This window comes from Heterodontus francisci, chromosome 34, assembly GCF_036365525.1.
Source record: "Heterodontus francisci isolate sHetFra1 chromosome 34, sHetFra1.hap1, whole genome shotgun sequence".
In the NCBI taxonomy this organism is placed as follows: Eukaryota; Metazoa; Chordata; class Chondrichthyes; order Heterodontiformes; family Heterodontidae; genus Heterodontus; species Heterodontus francisci.
In genome coordinates this window covers 20,374,617-20,390,731 of record NC_090404.1, presented here as the reverse complement: position 1 = coordinate 20,390,731, position 16,115 = coordinate 20,374,617, and the positions used below count along the sequence as shown (strand labels likewise).

General features: G+C 47.1%; 1 pseudogene; it reads left to right on the top strand.

Annotated features, from left to right (window-relative positions):
- LOC137349167 (zinc finger protein 850-like) overlaps positions 1–14,083 on the top strand; it is an 80,508-nt pseudogene extending 66,425 nt beyond the window's left edge.
- The last annotated feature ends 2,032 nt before the right edge of the window (positions 14,084–16,115 follow it).

Here is a 16,115-nt window from a genome sequence, read left to right as displayed (position 1 = left end):
TATATTCATCGTGGTTCTCAATTGTATTTTCTACCTCGCATCTGTCATAAGCAAACTTCTTCTTTATCTTAATCTCTACCTCTTCTGTCATCCAGGGAGTTCTGAATTTGTTTGCCCTACCTTTCCCCTTCGAGGGAACATACAATGATTGTGCCAGGGTTATCTCTTCTCTGTTCAGCCACCAGTTTTCCTGTCAACTTTTGATGCCAATTTATTCACTCCTGCTTCATTTTACCCCACTGAAGTTGGCTTTCCCCCAGTTAATAATTCTTACCCTGTATTGTTCTTTGTCCTTTTCCATAGTCAGCCTAAAACTTATGATACAATGATCACTATCCCCTACATGCTGTCCTACTGAGACTTGGCCCATCTCATTTCCAAGAACCAGGTCTAGCAGTGCCTCCTTTTTTGTTGGACCAGCAACAAACTGTTGTAGAAAATTTTCCTGAACACACTCTAGGAACTCTTGCCTCTCACTGCCCTTTACACTACTATTAGCCTAGTCTATGTTTGGATAATGAAAGTCCCCCATTATAACTACCCTATACTTTTTGCACCTATAATTTTATTGCAAATTTGTTCCCCCATGTCCCTCCCATTAGCTGGTGGCCTATAGACAACACTGAGCAATGTAACTGCACCTTTTTTGTTCCTTAGCTCTAGCCAAATTGATTCTATCCTCGACCCCACTGGGACATCCTTTCTCTCCAATACTGCAATGCTCTCCTTAATCAATACTGCCACCCCTCCCCCTTTCTTCACTTTCCTATCTTTCCTGAACACCTTGTATCCAGGAATATTTAACACCCAGTCCTGCCCTTCTTTGAGCCAGGTCTCTGTTCTAGCCACAACATATTTCCACATGGCAATCTGCACCTGTACCTCACCAGTCTTATTAACCACACTCCATGCATTCACATACATGCACATTAACCCTGATTCAGACTTTATTGCTTTCTCCCTTACTCTGATCCCATGTAATAACTTACTATTCCCTACTCTAGTGCTATCTATCTCTCTCAGTATTCTGTGCACCTTGGTATTCCTCTCTGATATTTCCTCCTGGTTCCCACACCCCAGACTTGTTACCCGTTTTGTTCCCTCCAATCTGAGCTCCCTCTCAGTTTCCCACCCCCCTGACAATTTAGTTTAAACCCTCCCCGACAGCAATAGCAAATCTCCCTGCGGGGATATTCCTCCCAGTCCTAAGATGCAACCCGTCCACCTTGTACAGGTCCCACCTGCCCCAGAACCGGTCCCAATCTCTCAGAAATCTGTTGCCCTCCCTCCTACACCAGTACTCCAGCCACGGGGGGGGGGTGGTGGGGGGTGGGGAGCGGGGAGCAGCTCCCGGGTTCACCCCAGCCAGAAAGTGCAGAGTAGGCGTCAAACTCCAGGAGGAACAGCAAAAGCTGGGAACTCTCAGGGAGCATCAGTAAATGGAGCAGAAATGGGGACTGGTCAGGGAATGTCTGTAAATGACAGAACGGTAAAGAACGAGAAGGATGGTATCAGATCTCTGGAGGATATTAACAGACTGGTGCATTGGGCAGATACAGGGCAGATGAAATTTCATGCAGAAAAGTATAAAGTAATGCATTTTGAAAGGAACAATGAGGAGAGGCAATATGAACTAAATGGTACAATTTTAAACAGTGTCGGATCAGAGAGACCTGGGGTTTCAAATACAAATGTTTAAAGGTGGCAGGACAAATTAATAAAGCTGTTTAAAAAAACAGACCAGATCCTTGGCTTTATAAATAGAAGCCTCGCGTACAGAAGCAAGGAAGTTCTGCTAAACCTTTATAAATCACTAGTTAGATCTCAGCTGGAGTATTGTATCCAGTTCCGGTCACCAGACTTTAGAAAAGAATCAAGGCCTTGGAGAGGGTGCGGAGGAGATTCACTAGAATGATATCAGGGATGAGGGGTTTCAGTTCTCTGGAGAAGCTGGGATTGTTCTCCTGAGAGCAGAGAAGGTTAAGGGGCGATTTAATAGACGTGTTCAAAATGATGAGGGATTTTCATTGAGTAGAGAGGGAGACACTGTTTCCACTGGCAGGAGGGTCAGTAACCAGAGGACAGAGATTTAAAATAATTGACCAATAAAGCCAGTGGAAGGAGGTGAGGAGAAATGTTTTTAGACAGTGAGTTGTTCTGATCGGGAATGCACTGTCTGAAAGGGTGGAGGAAGCAGATTCAATAATAACTTTCAAAAGGGAATTGGATAAAAACTTCAGAGGGGAAATTTCCCAAGGCTATGGGGAAAGTGTAGGGGAGTGGGATTAATTGGTTCGTTCTTTCAGAGAGCCAGCACAGACATGATGAACCGAATGGCCTCGTTCTGAGTGTATGATTATATTAAATGGTGATGATCAGGGAGCATCTGCATAAGAAGGAGAAATGGAGAGTGGTCAGTGAGAGTCCATCACCAGAACTGGGAGATGTTACAATGGACAGGGAGGGTCAGAGTGTCAGAGGAGGGGGAGAGAGCACGTACACACAAACAGAGTCAGCACCTTCAGGGGAGGAGAGAGAGGAACCAGTGAGTGTAGAACTGAACCCAGTCAGAGTCAGCACCTTCAGGGGAGGAGAGAGAGGGGAACCAGTGAGTGTAGAACTGAACCCAGCCAGAGTCAGCACCTTCAGGGGAGGAGAGAGAGGGAACAAGTGAGTGTAGAACTGAACCCAGTCAGAGTCAGCACCCTCAGGGGAGGAGAGAGAGAGGAACCAGTGAGTGTAGAACTGAACCCAGCCAGAGTCAGCACCTTCAGGGGAGGAGAGAGAGGGAACAAGTGAGTGTAGAACTGAACCCAGCCAGAGTCAGCACCCTCAGGGGAGGAGAGAGAGGGAACAAGTGAGTGTAGAACTGAACCCAGCCAGAGTCAGCATCTTCAGGGGAGGAGAGAGAGGGAACAAGTGAGTGTAGAACTGAACCCAGCCAGAGTCAGCACCTTCAGGGGAGGAGAGAGAGGGAACAAGTGAGTGTAGAACTGAACCCAGCCAGAGTCAGCACCTTCAGGGGAGGAGAGAGAGGGAACAAGTGAGTGTAGAACTGAACCCAGCCAGAGTCAGCACCTTCAGGGGAGGAGAGAGAGGGAACAAGTGAGTGTAGAACTGAACCTAGCCAGAGTCAGCACCTTCAGGGGAGGAGAGAGAGGGAACAAGTGAGTGTAGAACTGAACCCAGTCAGAGTCAGCACCTTCAGGGGAGGAGAGAGAGGGAACCAGTGAGTGTAGAACTGAACCCAGCCAGAGTCAGCAACTTCATGGCCAAGCTTGCAGACTGAACGGAGGCTTTCCTCAAAGTGATTATCCAATCTGCATTTGGTCTTTCCAATATAGAACAGATCACATCATGAATAGAATATACTATAATTTACTAAATTGCAAGAAGTACAAGTAAATCACAGTTTGATTTCATCCCACAAAACCCTGAATTGCCCAGAGGAAGAGACTTCAACTGAAGAGTAATTGATGAGTAAAGGTTGCAATGTAAAGCAAAACAATTGCCAGAATATTAATAGTCTTCATAGCCGGGGTGGAGTTTAACAACAGCAGATGTAAACCCCACTGTCAGAATGAACATCGTTCAGTGATGGATGTGATCCACAGCAGCAATAACAACAGAATCCAACCCCTGCAATCACTTGTGAAATTGCTGGTGTCTCAGCAGATTCAATGAATTAGGAAATCCCTTCCCATACTGGGGCAGTTAAACGGCCACGCCCCAGTGTGAACTCGCTGGTGTATAAACAGGTTGGATGACTAAGTGAATCCCTTCCCACACAGGGAACAGTTAAAACAGCCTCTCCCCAGTGTGAATGCACTGGTGTACAGTGAGGGTGTCTAATCGCTTGAACCCAGTCCCACAGTGAGAACACCTGAATGGTCTCTCGTCATTGTGAACACGTTGATGGGACATCAGTTCCTCAGAACTTTTCTTGTAAATCCCGCAGTCTGGACATTTAAAAGGTCTCTCCCCAGTGTGACCTCATTGGTGTGTCAGAAGGTGGGATATAATGGGAATCCCTTCCCACACATGGAGCTCTCCCCAGTGTGAGTGCGTTAATGAGTTTCTAGCCAGGATGGATAATTGAATTCCTTCTCACAGTCCCCACATTTCCACGGCTTCTCCCCAGTGACTGCACTTGTGATTTGACAGGCCCGATGATCGTCTGAAACCTCGTCCACACACTGAACACGTGTACAGTTTCTCCCCACTGTGAACGGTGCTTTTTACTTTCATGGTCAAAGGCCGATGATATTCCGATTCCGATGAATCGAGTGTCTCTGTCAGATCTTGACGTTATGTTTGGTTTGAGCTTCACTTCTGCAAATCCTCCCCTTCTAATACCCTGTAAAATGAATTCATTTAAAGCAGGAAAAAGGGAGTGAAAGAGACCTCACAAAACACAAAGGCAGGTTGTGAAATTGAGCTGAATGAATCTGATAACTTGTGGGACCAGAACAGAGAGTGGGCGGGGCTTCACAGTCCCAATGACCAGGAGAGAAAATCATTGACTCATTGATTTGATTCTCACTCTGCACACAGGGGGCTGGAGAACTGAACCCAGTCAGAGTAGAGGGAGGGAGAAAACTGGCAGTGGAGGAAAGAGATGGTGCAGATGGTGCCATGGGTTTGGATTTCAGCACAGGGAGGAGGGAGAGTGTCTGGGACGGGGATTTGCAGCTTTGGATGAACAAGAGAGGAAAAAATGTTCCATAGGATCCAGAATTGTCTGTTCTGAATTTCTACCCTGTACTGACTGTGATGATTATTGTAAACTCCTTTTACAGGGGATTAGATGATTTATAGACATTGATTTTATTCTCACTCCGCACACAGGGGCTTTCTCACCATCTCTCCTGAAAGTGTTGGTTGGTGCCAGGGTTACTGTTCGCAACCCACTGAATTATAACAGATAAAATCAAACCAAAGACCAGATCAAGATCTGACAGTCACTCGATTTATCAGGACCCGAATAGCCTTTGATCATGGAAGCAAAAGCCTTGTTCACAGTGGGGAGAAACTTTACACGTGTTCTGTGTGTGGATGAGGCTTCAGCCGATCATCTGGTCTGTTGAAACACAAGTGCAGTCACACTGAGGAGTAATGGTGGAAATATGGGGACTGTAGGAAGGAATACAATTACTTGTCTGAGCTGGAAACTCATGGGCGCAGTCACACGTAGTCACACTGGGGAGAGGCCGTTCACCTGCTCTGTGTGTGGGAAGGGATTCACTCAGTCATCCAACCTGCTGACACAACAGCGAGTTCACAAGTGACTGTAGGTGTTGGATTCTGCTGTTATTGCTGTTGTTAATCATATCCAGAACGGAACCATGTTCATTCTTGTATTTGAGATTTGTTTCTGTTGCTGTTAATAACCCCTGTAACCAACGATCTCTGTAAATTTTCTTTGTCCTGTGAGGCCTGTTAATTTCAATACATGGTACCTTTTAAATCAATATCCACGCACACACCATCTTAAAGGGGCCAACTTGTACCTTCTGTGGTGACTCTCCTAGTCTGGTATCCAGGAGAGGTATCAGTAACACACCTGGAATCACTAAACACAAAACCCAGTCTGTTAATCACTTTCAGTGACTGGACTAAGTGTGTGTCCCACCGCATCCCTCTCACCTTCGATGTGTGAATAGATCCTGAAAACCTGGTTTAAATCTCAATTTAAACCCATTCAGCAAATGTATTTAACCAAAGACGAACAGCTAAACACATCAAATAATTGACAAACTACTCAGCGATGTGCTCTGATCTGGAATTCTCTGCCTGAAAGGAAGGTGGAAGCAAATTCAATAATAATTTTTCAAAGGGAATTGGATATATATTTAAAAAGGAAGAGTTTGCAGGGCTCTAGGGCAAGGCCAGGGGAGTAACACTAATTGGCAGCTCATTCAAAGCTGATCCCTGCCTGACAATGAAAGCATTGGAGAGAGTGCAGAAAAGATTCACGAGAAAGGTTCCAGGGATGAGGGGACTGTTTTCTTTGAAGAGAAGGCTGAGAGGTGATTTGATAGAGATATTCAAAATCATGAGGGGTCAGGACAGATCGATAGAAAGTAGATAGGGAGAAACTGTTCCCACTTGTGCAAGGATCGAGAACGAGAGAGCACAGATTTAAAGTAATTGGCAAAAGAAGCAAAAGCGACATGAGGAAAAGCTTTTTCTCACAGCAAGCGGTTAAGATCCAGAATGCACTGCCTGAGAGTGGGGTGGAGGCAGGTTCAATTGAAGCATTCAAAAGGGAATTAGACTGTTTACCGGAAAAGGAAGAATGTGCAGGGTTAGGGGAGAAGGCGGGGGAATGGTACTAGGTGAATTGCTCATTTGGAGAGGGGATGCAGACATGATGGGTTCAATGGCCTCTTTCTATGCTGTAATAATTCAGTGATTCAATACAGCTCTATATTGACAGGATTCAGTCCCGATGTCCAACTCCCCGAGAATAAAGATCCAAACTCTCTAATAAATCAGCTTGCTTTCAAACGATTTGCAGCATGGTGGGGTGCGGTTGCCCCATTCCCCTGTCCCCGGGGTATTTTTATTTATTTTTTATTCATTCATGGGATGTGGGCATCGCTGACTAGGCCAGAATTTATTGCCCATCCGTAATTGACCTTGAGAAGGTGGTGGTGAGCTGCCTTCTTAAACAGCTGTAGTCTATGTGAGGTAGGTACACCCGCAGTGCTGTAGGGAGGGAGTTCCAGAATTTTGACCCAGCAACAGTGAAGGGACGGTGATATAGTTCCAAGTCAGGATGGTGTGTGACTTGGAGGGGAACTTGCAGGTGGTGCTGTTCCCATGTATGTGCTGCCCTTGTCCTTCTAGTTGGTAGTGGTCGTGGGTTTGGAAGGTGCTGTCTAAGGAGCCTTGGTGCATTGCTGCAGTGCATCTTGTAGATGGTACACATTGCTGCCACTGTGCGTTGGAGGTGGATTGAGTGAATGTTTGCGGATGGGGTGCCAATCAAGCGGGCGGCTTTGTCCTAGATGGTGTCTAGCTTCTTGAGTGTTGTTGGAGCTGCACCCATCCAGGCAAGTGGAGAGTATTCCATCACACTCCTGACTTACGCCTTGTAGATGTTGGACAGACTTTGGGAAGTCAGGAGGTGAGTTACTTGCCACAGGATTCCTAGCCTCTGACCTGCTCTTTTAGCCACGGTATTTATATGGCTACTCCAGTTCAGTTTCTGGTCAATGATTGCCCTTAGGATGTTGATAGTGGGGAATTCAGTGATGGTAATGCCATTGAATGTCAAGGGGAGATGGTTAGATTCTCTCTGGTTGGAGATAATCATTCATGTCACACAAGTGCCAGGCAATGTTACTTGCAACTTATCAGCCCAAGCCTACATATTTTCCAGGTCTTGCTGCATTTCTACATGGACTGCTTCAGTATCTGAGGAGTCGTGAATGGTACTGAACATTGTGCAATCATCAGCGAACATCCCCACTTTTGATCTTATGATTGAAGGAAGGTCATTGATGAAGCAGCTGAAGATGGTTGGGCCTCGGACACTACCCTGAGGAACTCCTGCAGTGGTGTCCTGGAGCTCAGATGATTGACCTCCAACAAACACAACAATCTTCCTTTGCACTAGGTATGACTCCAACCAGCGGAGAGTTTTCCCCGTGATTCCCATTGACTTCAGTTTTGCTAGGGCTCCTTGATGCCATACTTGGTCAAATTCCACCTTGATGCCAAGGGCAGTCACTCTCACCTCACCTCTTGATTTCAGCTCTTTTGTCCATGTTTGAACCAAGGCTGTAATGAGGTCAGGAGCTGAGTGGCCCTGGTGGAACCCAAATTGAGTGTCACTGTGCAGGTTATTGCTAAGCAAGTGCCGCTTGATGGCACTGTCGATGACACCTTCCATCACTTTACTGATGATTGAGAATAGGCTGATGGGGCGGTAATTGGCCTGGTTGGACTTGTCCTGCTTTTTGGGTACAGGACATACCTGGCCAATTTCCACATTGCAGGGTAGATGCCAGTGTTGTAGCTGTACTGGAACAGCTTGGCTGGGGGCGTGGCAAGTTCTGGAGCACAGATCTTCAGTACTATGGCCGGACTATTGTCAGGGCCCATAGCCTTTGCAGTATCCCGTGCCTTCAGTCGTTTCTTAATATCACGCGGATTAAATCGAATTGGCTGAAGTCTGGCATTTGTTTTGACATTTGACATTAACTAATATTGCAACGCCCCCTCCTCTTTTACCCCCTCCTCTGTCTCACCTGAAGATTCTATATCCCGGGATATGGAGCTGCCAATCCTGCCCCTCCCTCAACCATGTCTCCGTGATGGCTACTATATCACAATTCCACGTGTCAATCATTGCCCTTAACTCATCCGTATTACCTGCAATATTCCTGGCATTAAAGTAGAGGCCTTCCATCCTGGTCTTACTCCCTTGAAATTTACTTGTGTTGTATTCCCACTGATTTGTTCGCTTTCCTGTGTTTAGCTGTGTCCCTATTCTGCTAGGAGTCTGCATCCCCTCCCCCTGCCAAATTAGTTTAAACTTCTCCCAACAGCACTAGCAAACCCACCAGCAAGGATGTTAGTCCCCTCTGGTTCAGATGTAGACTGACCCGCTTGTACAGGTCCCACCTTCCCCAGAAACGGTCCCAGTGGTCCAGGAATCTAAAACCCTCCCTCCTGCACCAACTCTTAAGCCATGCATTCATCTGTGTTATTCTCCTATTTCTATACTCGCTAGCACGTGGCACTGGGAGTAATCCAGAGATTACAACCCGAGAGGTCCTGCTTTTTAGTCTATTGCCTAACTCCCTGAATTCTTGATGCAAGACCTCATCCCTCTTTCTACCTATGTCATTTGTACCAACATGTAACATGACCTCTGCCTTATCACCCTCCCCCTTCAGGATGCGCTGCAGCCGTTCAGTGACATCCTGGACCCTGGCATCAGGGAGGCAACACACCATCCTGGAGTCACGTTGACGGCCACAGTAGCGCCTATCTGTTCCCCTGACTATAGAATCCCCGATTACTATTGCTCTTCCTCTCTTTCCCCCTTTCTGTGCAGACAGGCTGCTTGCGGTGCCAGAAGCTTGGCTCTGTCCGCACTCCCTGGAGGAACCAGCCTCATCAGCCTCCAAAATGGAATACCGATTTGCAAGCGGGACCCCAGGGGACTCCTGAACTACCTGTCTGATTCTCTTGGACTGCCTGGTGGTCACCCATTCCCCTCCTTCCTCAAGTCCCTTCAGCTGCGGTGTGACCACCTCTCTTTACGTGTTATCCACAATGCTCTCAGACGCGCGGATGCTCCACAGTGTTTCCAGCCGCCATCCCAGCTCTGAAACCCAAGCTTCCAGGAGCTGCAGCTGGGCACACTTCCTGCACACATGCTGGTCCTGGTGACTGGAAATGTTCCCGGATTCCCACATGCAGCAAGAGGAGCAAACCACAGCTTTAAGCTCTCCTTCCATGACTAAACCCTTTAAATTTAAAACTTTAGAAGACTATTATAATTTTTTTAAAAACAACTAAGTCTTGCTAAAACAATGACTTACAATTCAACCCAGTTTGAAAAATACCCACCAGGACTTACTCACCAGTCAGCTGTGCTCTTTGGAAACTCTCAGCTCCCCTCACTCTGAGGACAGGGAGGAAATGAAAGGAGCTCCTCGCTCCCTCCTCACTGAACCTCCTCAGTCACAAAACTTCCACTTCAGCACTCTAATGCAACCCAAGTCAGCACTCCAGTGCAAACAAGGTCAGCACTGTAAGATGGCTCACTTTTAATTTCCTAAACATTTTGATCAAAGTACCTCTAAATCTTCAAAATTCCACAGAATACAACCCTTATAGTAAGGTGATGTATTCTGGCAGAAGGGATAGAGAGAAGCCATATATCCTTAAAGGTACAGTTCTCAAGAGTGTGCAGGGACAGAGGGACCAGGAGGTTCATGTGCACAGATCTTTGAAAGTGGCAAAACATATTGAGAGAGTACTGAGCAAAGCATATGGGATCTTGGGCTTCATAAATAGAAGCACTGAGTACAAAAGCAGGGAAGTTATGCTGATTTGCTATACATCACTTTCAGCCACAATTAGGGGCTTTGTGTATCTTGGTGCTTTTCCAGTCATACAGTGAGAGTACCTCCTTCTGTGCCACAATGACTCTTCAGACTCAACAGTGCAATCTCTCCTTGTAATTTAACCCTCAGAGTCCAGGTTTCATTCAGGTAAATCTGCGCTGCACTCCCTCCAAGGCCAATATATCCTTCCTAAGATGTGGTGCCCAGAACTGAACACAGTGCTCCAGGTGTGGTCTAACCAGGGCCCTTTGTGTATCAGTGCTTTTCCAGTCACACTGATACCTGAAATCTTTTCCCCAGACAGACCTTTTTCCTTCCAAGTTCAAAGGCCATTAATATTCAGGTCATGATGAATACAATGACTGTCAGATCTTGCTGTGATGGTTTGAGCTTCCTGTCTGCAAAATCTCCCCTTCTAACCCCTTGTAAAGGGAGTTTACAAAAGGCATCACGGTTAGTCTAGGATAGAAGTTCACAACATTCTCTCCTCCTGCTTCCTAGCCCATGATGGCTGCGCATGCGCCCTGCTGCACATCGTCACCTGGAAAGATGGCAGTAAGTCAAGGGACCTCCACGTGGGACTGCTCCTGGACCTGGCCAAAGTGGCCAGACTGCCAGTCAGCAAGCATGCGAGGGGTGTTGGCCTGCCAGACTGTCTGTCTGTCTTCTGTAGCTGCATCTGTGCCCAGGTGTCCCTGGGGAGGCAGCACACGATGTCCACCTGCACCAGGTGCTTCTGAAGCCTCCCCGCCCCTTACGGACGCGAGTCACAAATGTCACTCAACAGCCAACACCCGCACTGCGCATGCTCCGTCATCTCCGGACGTTCCGGCCGGCCCCGTGAACTGACGGCAGCTGCGGACCAATAGCAAGTGGGGGCGGGGCTAGGGAAGCGGAGGCCCCGCCCACCCGCGCTCCGATTGCTTGGAGGACCCGCCGCCCGACCGGTCCTCCAGCCCCGTTCTCGCTCTTCCTATTGGTTCGCAGATGCCGTCACTCAACCGGGAGGGCGGAGCGTATGAGCTGAGCATGCGCGTCCGGCAGGGCTGGGGCAGGGAGCGCGGATCCAGCGGGCGAGAGGGAGGCGGGTTAATAAAACCCAGATGATCAGAAGCTTGATCAGAGAGGTGGGTTTTAATCAGTGTCTGAATCAGGGAAGGTGAGGTAGAGAGGCGGAGAGGATTAGGGAGGGATTTCCAAAGGTTATGGCCTTGGCAGCTGAAGGCACGGCCACCAGTGGTGGAGCAATGAAAATCAGGGATGTTCAAGATGTCAGAATTAGATGATCCCTGATCTCTCGGAGGGTTGTAGGACTGGAGGAGATTATAGAGATAGTGAGGGGGGAGGGAATGGAGGGATTTGAAAACAAGGATGAGGATTTTAAAATTGAGGTGCTGCTTAACTGGGAGCCTGTGTAGGCCAGTGAGCACAGTGGTGATGGGTGAACAGGACTGGGTCCGAGTAAGGACACAGGCAGCAGAGTTTTGGATGATGTCAAGTTTGTTGATGGTGTTCCTATACATCTGCTACCCTGGTCCTTCTAGATGATTGAAGTTGAGGGTTTGGGCGGTTCTGTCAAAGTTCTCGTCAAGTTGTACATATATAAAATTCTTTTCTCCCTGCCCCTCCCTCTCTCTCTTTCTTCCCATAAAGGGCAGAGTCTTGTGTAGGACCAGACTGGGTGGCAGGTTCCCTTCCCTGAAGGACATTAATGAGCCAGTTGGGGTTGTACGTCAATCCAGCAGCTTTCATGGTCACTTTTTCCTCGTGCCGGCCCCATAAATTACCAGATTCATTCAGCTCCATTTCACAACCTGCCTTTGTGTTTTTGTGGATTCTCACACTTTTTTCTGTTTTAAATCAATTTCACAGGGTTTTAGAAGGGGAGGAATTGCAGCCGTGGAATGCAAAGCAAACGTCAGATCAGGATCTGAAGGGGTCGCCCATTTTATCGGAACCCGAAAATCATTGGATTTTGAACATGGAAGGAAAAAGCAGCGATCACAGTGGAGAGAAACTGTACACGTGTTCTGTGTGTGGGCGAGGTTTCAGCCGATCATCTGGCCTGTCGAACCACAAACGCAGTCACATTGGGAAGAAACCATGTAAATATGGTGACTGTGGAAAGGGATTGAATTATCCAGCTGAGCTGGAAACTCATCCACGGAGTCACACCCTGGAGAGGCCGTTCACCTGCTCCGAGTGTGGGAAGAGATTCGCTCAGTCCTCTGATCTGCTGACACATCAACGAGTTCACACTGGGAAAAAGTCATTCACTTGCTCAGAGTGTGGGAAGGAATTCACTGAGTCATCCACCCTACTGAGACACCAGCAAGTTCACACTGGGGAGAGGCCGTTCACCTGCTCAGAATGTGGAAAAGGATTTACTACTTCATCCAATCTTCTGATACACCAGCGAGTTCACACTGGGGAGAGGCCGTTCACCTGCTCAGAGTGTGGGAAGGGATTCACTACTTCATTCCAGCAGCTCACACACCAGCGTGTTCACACTGGGGAGAGGCCGTTCACCTGCTCAGAGTGCGGAAAGGGATTCACTCAGTCATCCGCCCTGCTGACACACCAGCGAGTTCACACTGGGGAGAGGCCGTTCACCTGCTCAGAGTGTGGGAAAGGATTCACTACTCCATCCCACCGGCTGACACACCAGCGAGTTCATATCAGAGAGAGGCCATTCACCTGCTCTGAGTGTGGGAAGGGATTCACTCAGTCATCCACCCTGCTGGCACACCAGCGGGTTCACAGTGGGGAGAGGCCATTCACCTGCTCTGTGTGTGGGAAGGGATTCACTCAGTTATCCACCCTGCTGACGCACCAGCGAGTTCACACTGGGGAGAGGCCGTTCAACTGCTCTGTGTGTGGGAAGGGATTCACTCAGTCATCCAACCTGCTGAAACACCAGCGAGTTCACACTGGGGAAAGGCCATTCACCTGCTCTGTGTGTGGGAAGGGATTTACTCAGTCATCCAACCTGCTGACACACCAGCGAGTTCACAAGTAACTCAAGGAGGAGAAATTTCTGCCAAATAGTGGATTTCCAACTTTGTGGTTTCAGAAATCCAACATTGGCTTCTCCCTTTCCGACCTTAACCAAAAGAACGGCTTAAAAATTTTTTTTTTAAAGCCGTCCAACCACAAAGCTGTCTTTTTACTGGTATTTAAGTTGTCTTTGTTTTTATAATCTGGTACCTCGGTATAAATGAACTTCAACCAGGAAAGCAAGTGGGTGGAACTGCATACTCCTTCACAACCTCAGTGTGTCAGTCTTCTGTAAATGGCCAAAAATGAGGTGTTTGTAAACACAGACCAATTTCCAATGTTTGTTTTTGCCTTCATGGGATATCTTAGCAGAGACCACCTGAGAACTGACACAGCTCATTTGACATGGTTTAAAATTGATGGTGCAGGATCAGTAGCTGGCAAGTCGCTGCTCTGCAGCAAAAACATTGGTCTGTCAATAGGAATTTGAAACTTGCTTCCATTTACACAGCAGTGTGTGTCTGAAGTAATTTCTGAAAACCCTGCACAAACTGGTTACTGAATGTGAATATCCTGCAGTGAGCATGAACTGTAGAAACTGAATATATCCTGTACTTTGCAGCAACTGAAGTGATCTGGAATTTCCAGGTATCGGTTTGCTCAGGTGTATGGCTGAATTCCATTCATTGTTCATCTCCACTTTCACTGTCTACTGCCCCAGTCACACTGTAAACCAGGGTTGTCCAACATAGAGCCCAGGGGCCAGGATCCAGCCTGCCAAAGCTATGGCCCTCGGGTGTAAACTGTACCCGGGGCCGTTCCTCATCCTCATCAGGGGTCCATGACTGGACATGAGAAATTTCCCTTTGTCGTCTTCTTGCAGACTGGCTTTTTAAAAAATCGTGCTGATTTTCACAGCTGACAGATCCTGACATTGGGAACAACAGTTTCTGAACTTTGGACAGATTCATGTATTTTTAAAAGCCTGCAGGAAAATCTGGACAGAGGGAGGGGTCAGGGGGAAGGAGAGCAAGAGAGGGGTCAGGGGGAAGGAGAGTGAGAGAGAGGGACTGAGGGACAGAGAGAGGGGGGGGGGGAGACAGAGAGAGAGGGGGAGACAGAGAGAAAGAGAAGGGTGGTCAGAGAGAGAAAGGGGAGGGGAACAGAGAGGGGGAGGTGACAGAGAGAGTGGGGACAGAGAGACAGGGAGAGGGGGGAAGACAGAGAGAGAGAAGGGAGGACCGAGGGAGAGAGGAAAGGGATAAGGGAGAGAGAGAAAGAGGGCGACAGAGAGGGGGAAGAGAGACAGAGAGGTGGGGAAGAGAAGGGGGTGAAGAGAGACAGAGGGTGGAAAGAGAAGGGGCTGAGAGAGAGAGAGTGGGGGACAGAGAGAAGGAAAGGGGGACAGAGAGGGGGAAACAGAGAGAGGGGGACAGAGAGAGGATGAGAGTGTGATCAAGATCACTCCTGACAGAATAATATCTATCCAGAATACACTGCATCGCTACATAAGTGTGTGAGCAAACATTGACTACTTGTGCAAGCTAAAAAATGCCAGGTATCTCACTAAATTAGTGTCCCATACAGTGACCAGAACATAAGTCAATAAATTATTCTTCTCATTTAAAGCTTCTTCACAATAATGCACCTTTGTTGTTGTTTTGATTAATAGTAAGGTAAATTTTAATGCCTCTATCATTCCAAAATTATAAAATCTACCATGAGTCATGATATTTAAAAACAAGCATTCTGTCTGTCGAGGTTAGTTAGGCCACAGCTGGAGTACTGAGTGCAGTTCTGGGCACCACACTATTAGGAAGGATGTGATTGCACTCGAGAGGGTGCAGAGGAGATTCACCAGGATGTTGCCTTGGCTGGAGTATTTCAGCTATGAAGAGAGACTGGATAGGCTAGGGTTGTTTTCCTTAGAGCAGAGAAGGCTGAGGGGAGATATGATTGAAGTATACAAAATTATGAGGGGCATTGATAGGTTAGATAGGAAGAAACTTTTTCCCTTAGCGGAGGGTGCAATAACCAGGGGGCATAGATTTAAGGTAAGGGGCTGGAGGTTTAGAGGGGATTTGAGGAAAAAAACTTTCACCCAGAGGGTGGTTGGAATCTGTAACACACTGCCTGAAGAGGTGGTAGAGGCAGGAGCCCTCACAACATTTAAGAAGTATTTAGATGAGCACTTGAAATGCCAGAGCATACAAGGCTACAGGCCAAGTGCTGGAAAATGGGATTAGAATAGTTAGGTGTTTGATGGCTGGCATGGACACAATGGGCCGAAGGGCCTGTTTTCTATGACATTTGCAAAAGTAGTGCTTGGAGGTAAATTATTGTCAAAAAGAAAATTGGGTTGGGGGTATCAAATGGTCCTAACAGAATGTATGTGATATTCTTGTCCATTTAAGTTAATGGACAGCAAATTGGACAGGCTGTATAACTGGTATACAATCCTCCCTACCTGGTTTTGCTTTCTGCTTCGTTCAGGTGATTATGTCACAGCACAAAATAAGAAATGACCCCACTTATGTTCAAGTTTCTGGATTGTCAATGTCTCTGAAATGTTTACTTTTTATTCATTTATGTATTTACTGATTTGTGCACATCACTTACCAAGGTACCAGAACGTGCCATCTGGTATGTTTATATATATATATATATATTGCTTTCCATTAAAGTTGACACATCTTCACAGAACACCTTTTACATGAACAAGCTATAAATAGACAGAAGCAGGACATTGAGAACATGAAGCTCCGTAAAACCAATTATCAGCTGTCAGGTAAGTCTCATGAAATTGTATTCTGAGTACAGAGCAATTTTATTCATTACAGATGCAAAATTGAGGTTGTGGAGGCATTGGTCATAATATACCAAAACTCAGTGGATCCGGTAGGGTACCAGCGGATTGGAAAACCGCGAATGTGACGCCCCTATTCAAGAAAGGAGGGAGACAGAAAGCAGGAATCTATAGACCAGTTAGCTTAACATCAGTCATTGGGAAAATGCTAGAGTCCATTATTA